This window comes from Alosa pseudoharengus, unplaced genomic scaffold, assembly GCF_046254945.1.
Source record: "Alosa pseudoharengus isolate Yale_2024_CS ecotype anadromous, Long Island Sound unplaced genomic scaffold, YU_APseudo_1.1 YU_APseudo_1.1_scf_8, whole genome shotgun sequence".
Lineage (NCBI taxonomy): Eukaryota > Metazoa > Chordata > Actinopteri > Clupeiformes > Clupeidae > Alosa > Alosa pseudoharengus.
This window is the reverse complement of record NW_027468870.1, coordinates 21776961-21784857: the sequence shown is the minus strand read 5'-3', so window position 1 is coordinate 21784857 and position 7897 is coordinate 21776961. Positions and strand designations below refer to the sequence as shown.

Sequence of the window (7897 nt, the reverse complement as noted above, 5' to 3'; positions counted from 1 at the left end):
GAGAAAGGTGATGTTGATGGTGTCCGCAACCAGTCAAAAACAAAAGTGTTTATGTATATCCATATCTACAATTTGTATTTATCGTTTCCGTTGTGGTTAGGCCTTGTAAACCCATCTGCACCTGCTGGTAGTACGGTTTAACATATCGTAGTGTATATAAAATATCTCAATCTTTGTACCAGTAGCCAAATAACAATTTAATGTGCAGTTGCGAGGAGACTTGAACGGTTTTACATTTAGCTTTAGAGGAATGCGTGAGATGGCAAGGTCGATTTCTGGATGAATCTTCTGTGGTATTCTGATCATGTGACTGACTTTATTTTCATGTGGAAAGTTTTGGACAAACAAAAGGATTAGATTACATATGTTTTGCAGTCCATAAGCTGGAGTTTAATTACCTCTTCAGATGTAAACATGATACATATGCCCGACCATACCAACACACATCTACGCCTACAGTAACACACAAACACACACACACACACACACACACACAGAGAGAGAGAGAGAGAGAGAGACTAGTATGCCCATTCATCATGTTAATCTTATCAGTTGTATTATTTTGTACAGCTTGTGATGTTTGGTGTGAGTTTAGTGTTGATCTATTTTGCCAGAGAAAAGCTCACCAGTATATCAGTGTGTATCTATGCTGCCACCGGCCCGTTTTGTAGCCAGAAACATTACAAGTCAATAAAAACGGCATTAAAAAACAACTGGACTTTTAAAAGAAAGATGCCATTGCATTCAAGTAGTATGAGCATTGTACTTTTTTTTGCTTTTGAGAAAGAAAAATAGGTGTTGAACTTCTCAGCAGTCTCTAGATAACTGTCTCCATTCAGTATTTGCAATTGCAGTTCAAACTGTGCATACGGTAATTTGACTTTATAGTTATGTGACTGCCAAGGGTATACAGTGGGATTCATTCTCACTAGTTATCTGGTTATCTCTATGGTTATCAGTTGGTGAGCAAGCTTAGCGCACATTAAGTTTCTGCTGCTTCCTTTAAAATAGCCTAATGCGTATGCTTCTAAACATCATGCTCCTTACATTGTGGCATTGGAATGCTTGAGCTATGAGCATTTCGGTTATAAGTACTACATTCATTTTTTGCTGTTTACATTCTGAATGTCTATGTTATTTATGACATTTATTTTGCAGCGTTGCGTCTTTCATTAATACTTTCCATGTATTGTGCCAAGTTTGGATTTTCGAGAATGTTTGGTTGAACATGTTGTTCTTTTCTCAAGAAGACTAGGGGGTGTTGACCCGTGACATAATCCTATGAATCTGCTAAGGCCTTGCAGGGTCTCAGTTCTGTGTTACCTGTTTGTGCTTCTGACCAGCTGTACATAGAGTAATGCATTTACTGTAAGTAACAGGCTGTGGAAAGTTCATATAAGGCAAGGTACTTTGAATATTTGACTTTTAATAAATAAATGTTCTAATTTAACTGTTTTGCTTTCCAGTATTTTCTTCTTTTCTCTAACAACATTTGCAGTAACTTTGGTTCCACCCACCACAGCATGACAATGAAATTCTGTATTTACATTAAATACGTAATTTAGGTGAAGCTCTTATCCAGAGAACTAGCAACAGCCGGGCTGATTTAATATTGTCCCTGAGCTGAAAAGACATCTGGATTTTTATTCATCAGACATGATGTTTTACCTAACAAAGCATAAAGATTAGTTATACATTTACGATAAGTTTTGTATAAAAGGGCTTCAATTTATTCACAAAGCACTACAAATATATTTAAGTGTGTAAAATGTAGTAGCCTACAAGTAAATTATTTGGATACAGTTTCTTTTAAACTGGAATATACATAGTCCCTAATACTTCAGGCTGTGTCATGCTAGTTTATTTAATAATAAACATTAATAAGTTAACAAAATGTCTGTGTTGTGTTTTGTGTTTCATAAATACCTCAGAGTATCTAAGTAGAAAACCTTTACTGTGGATAGCATCACCAGCGTTTCCATTAATCAAAAATAAATGCATTTTCTTTTCTTATATATATTTCATAATTAATTCATGATTCATTTGGAGAGAATCCACCAGATGGTGTTGTAGGCTACCATAAATAATCGGACTGTGAGAAGGCAGTGCTGGATCTAACCAGAGGCAAGGGCTCTGAAAGCCTGGAATGGGGAGCAGATTTAAACCTTAGAATTACTTAGCTCACTGTTTAGTTTTGTTTCGACATTTTCTGGGGCCTGTTGCACAAAAGCAGAATTATGACATCCGGGATAAGTTACTGAGCTGAGGGGTATTTCACAAAACCTAGATAAGGGATTAAACTGGGATTTTTAGGTTATCCTGGATGAATTTAGCCTTGACTTGGTTTCACAAGAGAGATGGCACATAAGTTACCTTGGGGATTTATTCTCTGCACCTAGCCTGGTCCCGACCAGGCTAACAGCCAAGCTAAGTTAATTCTAATGGTAATTATGTCGTCTTATTGGTTACGCTAGCAGTCATTCACATCAGACCTCCGTGCTATTTTATAAGGAGCTTTATTCCGTTTATAAACTATTTGCTAAATGTATTTGCTCGCAAAACAAAACAGATTGTCTGCCTACTACCATATAGTTATTATTTTAATTGTGATAGCCTTATAATTATTAACATAGGCCTAGGTACTCTTTGTTTGCTTATTTTATTGACAGACGTTTGATGAATAGCCTACTGTAGTTGATTGGAAGTGGAGGGGCAAGTTCTCGGAGGTATTTTCAACTATACGATCACAGGAAATTTGCCTGAGTAAAATTTACTCAAATTGAAGAAAATTTTACTCTGCGTCAGATAACATTTGGTCCCTCTCTAAAAAGAGTAAAAGTTACTCTTTTGGTAGAGCTGTTTTTCTAGAGTCAATTCTCCTCAATTTAGAGTTAATGTTTTACTCTTTGTGGTGCCATTTGATTCAACTCAGAGTGTCTTAAAATTAACTCTTGTGCCATTTTACTCAGTTCAGAGCTGTAATCAACTCTATTGTGAGAAACCGTAAATTTACTCTGCCAAATTTTCCTCACCTTTAGAGATGTTTTATGATCAATTAAGAGTCAAAACTAACTCTAACCAGAGTGATTCTTCAGAATTTTACAATCTGAAAAAATAATGAATAATATCTAACAGACTTTACTAAATAAAAATCAACAAACTGTATACCCATGTCTCAGTTTATTTCTCAGGCACTTGTTTTCTTTTTTACAATTCAATCATTTATGACTTGGAGAAAAATAAAAAAGTATAAAAATATAAAAGCACATTATATGCATTATAAAACTCCACAGTACAATATCTTTCAAAAGTAGTGAAGGACAAAGAACAGGGGAGCAGAGCAATTACATGAAACAATAAGGCACAATAAACAAATCAGAATCACAATCATAGGACGTCAGTATATCAAAAATCTTGTGGTACAAAAGAGTCTGAACATCCAAGACAAATGGTGCCTCAGTAGTATGCGAGACCTTGAAAGCATGGGTATGTTCATCTAAACAGTGTGTTTTCAGAGCAACTGTTACCAAAAGAACTTGCTCATCTTTAATAACAACATTCTGAATTACATGGAACACTGGCATCTCATTATCAGTTCTCACACACACAGCCAACCCAGGCCTGAACACAGCTCCATTGCGTTTAGCCCATTTAACTTTTAAAACCTTAGTCCTAACAGGCACTTCAAACTTTTCAGCCACCTCGACACCAACCTCCATTTCATTCAAGGAGACCATTTTGCCAGGACCCATTTTCAACTCATTTGGATCCAACGACTGCCACAAATAAGCCATTTGGCACTGGTGTTTTTTTGCTAAAGTTTTAGTTATGTTCTTAAAGCTTTTCAGCTGCTTCTTAAAAATATTATGTTTGGCCTCATAGCGCATGCACCATGTATGTAACAGAGGTCCAATTTTCCGAATACATTGTGGATAATGCACCATAAAATGATGCTTTGGCAACAATCTCTTATTGGGAAACAAATGCTTGAACAAACCATGGTGCTCTGAAATCAGATGCTTCAGATAAAAGGTCATGCCAAGGGATACGACCGAGGAAAACACTATGCTGACAATCTGAAGCAATAAAATGAATAAGTACCAGTGCTGATCATTAGGCTGCACAAGATCTCCAAACATAATTGGCAGATGACGCAACAAACACCAGCTCTGAATGGCATTTAAGCCCAAGTCATTGGAGCTGTCTACCATTTTTAGGCCAGGTGGTTTGTTGTTTTGCTCCATGAAACCATAGTTGAAACTCTGAATTCTCCTGTGTACTTCTGCTGATGTGGTGTAATTTTCAATTAGGTGCTGAAAAAGTAATTTCATCTCGTACTGTGCAACGCCCTCCAGTATGTCGTGCATTATATCAACTGAAAAGTTGGTACTGGTGTGAAAATATTGCAACAAATTCAAAGGGCAAGACTTTTTAACTCCCATCACATAAGGTAAACTGGGGTTGATCTGCATTTCCTTGCAGTGTTCAGCATGAAGTTGTTTAGTTCGAACAGATATCTTTGGACTATCTTCACTGAACACTGTCTGAAAGTCCTCCTTCTCTAGTAAGCAAAAGCGGCAACAGTACCTAGCACTAAATGATTCCACAAAACCGAATAAAGAATGAAGACCAAGGTTGTCACCAGTCACTTGTATAATGCTTCCATACACTGTGTGATCAAATAGAGAAAGCTGAATTCCACTTGTTTCAAGTGTTGATATATCCTGGACAAGGGGTGCTAGTATTTTACCAAACCCATATGTTTTGATATCTTGTGCATGAAATAAGGACACCAAATGGATATTCTGTAAACTTGAATTGTACTTGGGAGACACATTTCTGAGGGTAAAATAGATGGCTCCAACTTTATGGATACCTCGTTTTGATCCAATGGGGTTAGCACATTCAAACTCATCAAAAAAAAGCTGTATCTGTACAGTGTGCTCTTGTTTGGAGAAGAGTTCATGATTCTTGAAGAACTCTCCATCCTGTATGTCATACAGGAAGTTCTCTCTTTGTTTAGGGTCTCTGGTTATCATATCATTCATATTAGGGTGCTGGTAAATAGACTTAAGTGTCTCAAGAACTGGTATATATACAAATTTATCTTTGACAATAGATTGGCCAAAAGTTCCAGTTGTTCTGTTAAAACGTGTTGCAAAACGTGTTCCTAGAACATATTCAACTGGATCAATCTTCCCCCATTTCTCAGAAAAGTAAATGGTTCTCTTACTCTCAGTGTTTAATGGAAGAAAAGGATCCAATGTATTCTCAAAACACTGATCAATTTGAGACTCAACAACACTTTTTATGGGCTCCTCTAAGACAAGACTACTTTTCAAATTTTCATGCTTTAGATAATCAAGGTCTCTAATCACTTCTTGTACAGTACTAACAACAAAATTAATAGTTTTCTCTGAATTGCCAACAAGTTTAAGTTCTGCCACCAGCTTAGCACAACTGTTGACTATGTGTCTTTCTAGTAATACAGACTCGGAAGGTACACTCTGATCTGGCAACTCTGGCATGTCTGCCTCCCCTAACGAAATGGAGTTTGTGGAGGTGGAACATTCCCCATCATCAGCACAAAAGTTGTCATTTGCATAACATTTACTAAGATGCTTTCTTAAACCTGAAAAACTGTGGTACACATGAGAACAGCCTCTATGGGCACATTTTAACTTGAGGCCTTTACCCGAACAAAGTCCATGAACAAGTTTAAAGTGTTTTATAAGTCCATTGGCATTAGCATGTCTCTTTTGACAAATGAAGCAAATCATATTGCTTAATGGAGCATTCTTGCTCTTAGCTCAGCCACCCTAGGATTGACTTTGGTCATTTCAACATCTATGTCATAGAGGGTTGTTTGCAAAAAAGTGAACACATTCGTGAGCTCCTGACAATAGGTGGTACCAAAAACATAATGAGCCTTAAAAAGCTCATCGACTGCAGCCAGTGAATTAGAAGACTTGCATGGCAAGGCCTGTTTGTCAACAACAATGAAGTAAGACTGGATCCTACTTTTCTTCGGTCCGGCTGCAAGTAGATATGGCTGGACACTCTGTGTGATGCCCTCCAAATGTCCCTGTATGCTGACACCAGTCTGTGAAAGAAAAGAAAAAAAAAAACAGTTAACCCAAATGTGACCTAATGTCAGCAGGCAACCTGAATAAGGAGTGAGGATTTCTACCACGAACTAGCTTACCAGTTTTGTGTGACAAAATAGCTGTGCTTTAAATAAGGTAAATGACCTGGAAACTATTATAAACATTTCCAATGACATGGAAGCATTACACGTTGGAATACAAATCAAATCTTAGTTACAGGAAGGAAATCTTTTTTTTCCAGGAAGCAAGGAAATGAAGAGTACAATGTTCAAAAACTTCAAAAGGACTTAAGCATCATTAAACGTAAGTGTTTAGTCTGTGCTATAGCTTCACCTTGATGAATTTCACTAGGCAATCACAGGCGTGTCGAGCCGAAATCTTCCCTGGTCTTTTGCGCCCTTGACTCGAAGGTGGTAGAAGGTGGACCAGCAAGAGAATGGAAGACATGTCACTGTCCCAACCTGGAGAAATAGAAAACAAAATGAACTGGTCTAAGACCCCAGTAATCTCCTTTGCCTACATTTACGGTTAAGTAATAGCATTTTCAAACAAACTTTAGCCACTCACCAATAACACATTGATTTAGGTTCCTCATTTGTCTACAATTCCGGTAATGACTTTTATGTGAAATGTCTTTCGGCATAGCCATTATAGTTACCTTCTTCAATTTCAGTAGCTACAGCATTCTGGACGAGGTCTTGGAGCTCCCCAGTCTGTGTCAGGCCACGACTCTGTGCAATGACCTTTGGTTTTATGTTGGTGGACCATTTCTCCAACAGCTTTGCAGAAGTTGAGTCACCAAAAAGTAGTGTAAAATCCTGCTCAATCTACAAAAAAGACATAATAGAAACAAGTTATTGATTACTGCAAAGATACAGCACTGAATTTAAAATGTGTATGTCTACTGTAAGACTCACCAGGCCAGGTATGTCCATGAATCGTGGGAAAATGGTTAGAATATCAGATGACTTGTCAGGATCATGTAAAATCTTCTGACGATAGACCAGGGTAAACCTCATCTTTTCCTTCACCACGGATTCATCAGCTGTGTGCTTCATCAGAGCTATTGCTTCCTGACACTGGCGTTCATCACTCAACCAGTTATCTTCTTTGTAAGGATCTCTGTCCACGGTTGGCCCGCCTGAAATCACAAAAAATATGAAACAACAGTGCTTTGATACTGTTCTCTCCAGAGAACAGTGTACTCACAAAACTACAAGTGGGTTGGATAAAACTTGAAAATCATGTGTATGCAGTCATTTAAACCTTGCTTTGCTCTATGAAAAATATTAACTGAATAGAAAAATCAATACGCCACAATCACAATATGACTTGATAGAATTTTGACTAGTCTCACCTGGATTAATCTTCCTCTAAATGAGTGTAACAAGAATATAATATACAACAAGCTAAGCGTTGTTTTGAAACCACAACAAAATGTTTAAAACAAGGCCGGAACACAAGTTAATAAAAGCAATAAGCAACATCAAATGCACCTGTTTGTGATTGTCGTGGGCGCTTAAGTCGTCCATCTGATGCTTCTTTCTGCAGCGTTTTAATTCTCCATGCCAAATAGCCACTTCCATCTTCTGCATTGTAATAATGCTCCTATGATTACCATAACAAATGGACAAAGGGTAGTTACACACTGCAAGACCAAAGTAACAAATGCCATATTGGTTAAGCTTTATAGAGTCAAGGGGGGGAAAAAAAGAAGAAAAAAAAAGACGACAATTACATAACCAAGCTTGCTCCTGGGGTCGGCCAAATAGGGGAAGAGGGAGATGATC

At 37.5% G+C, this 7897-nt stretch overlaps 1 long non-coding RNA gene across 1 annotated transcript; it reads right to left on the bottom strand.

Annotated features, from left to right (window-relative positions):
• Nucleotides 1-6536: 6536 nt before the first annotated feature.
• Nucleotides 6537-7086, bottom strand: LOC143112866 (uncharacterized). The gene is made up of 3 exons (XR_012984803.1): nt 7025-7086; nt 6766-6934; nt 6537-6568 (listed from the first exon to the last, which is right to left on the bottom strand). It is a non-coding gene; the product is annotated as an uncharacterized LOC143112866 (long non-coding RNA).
• Between the last annotated feature and the right edge of the window lie 811 nt (nt 7087-7897).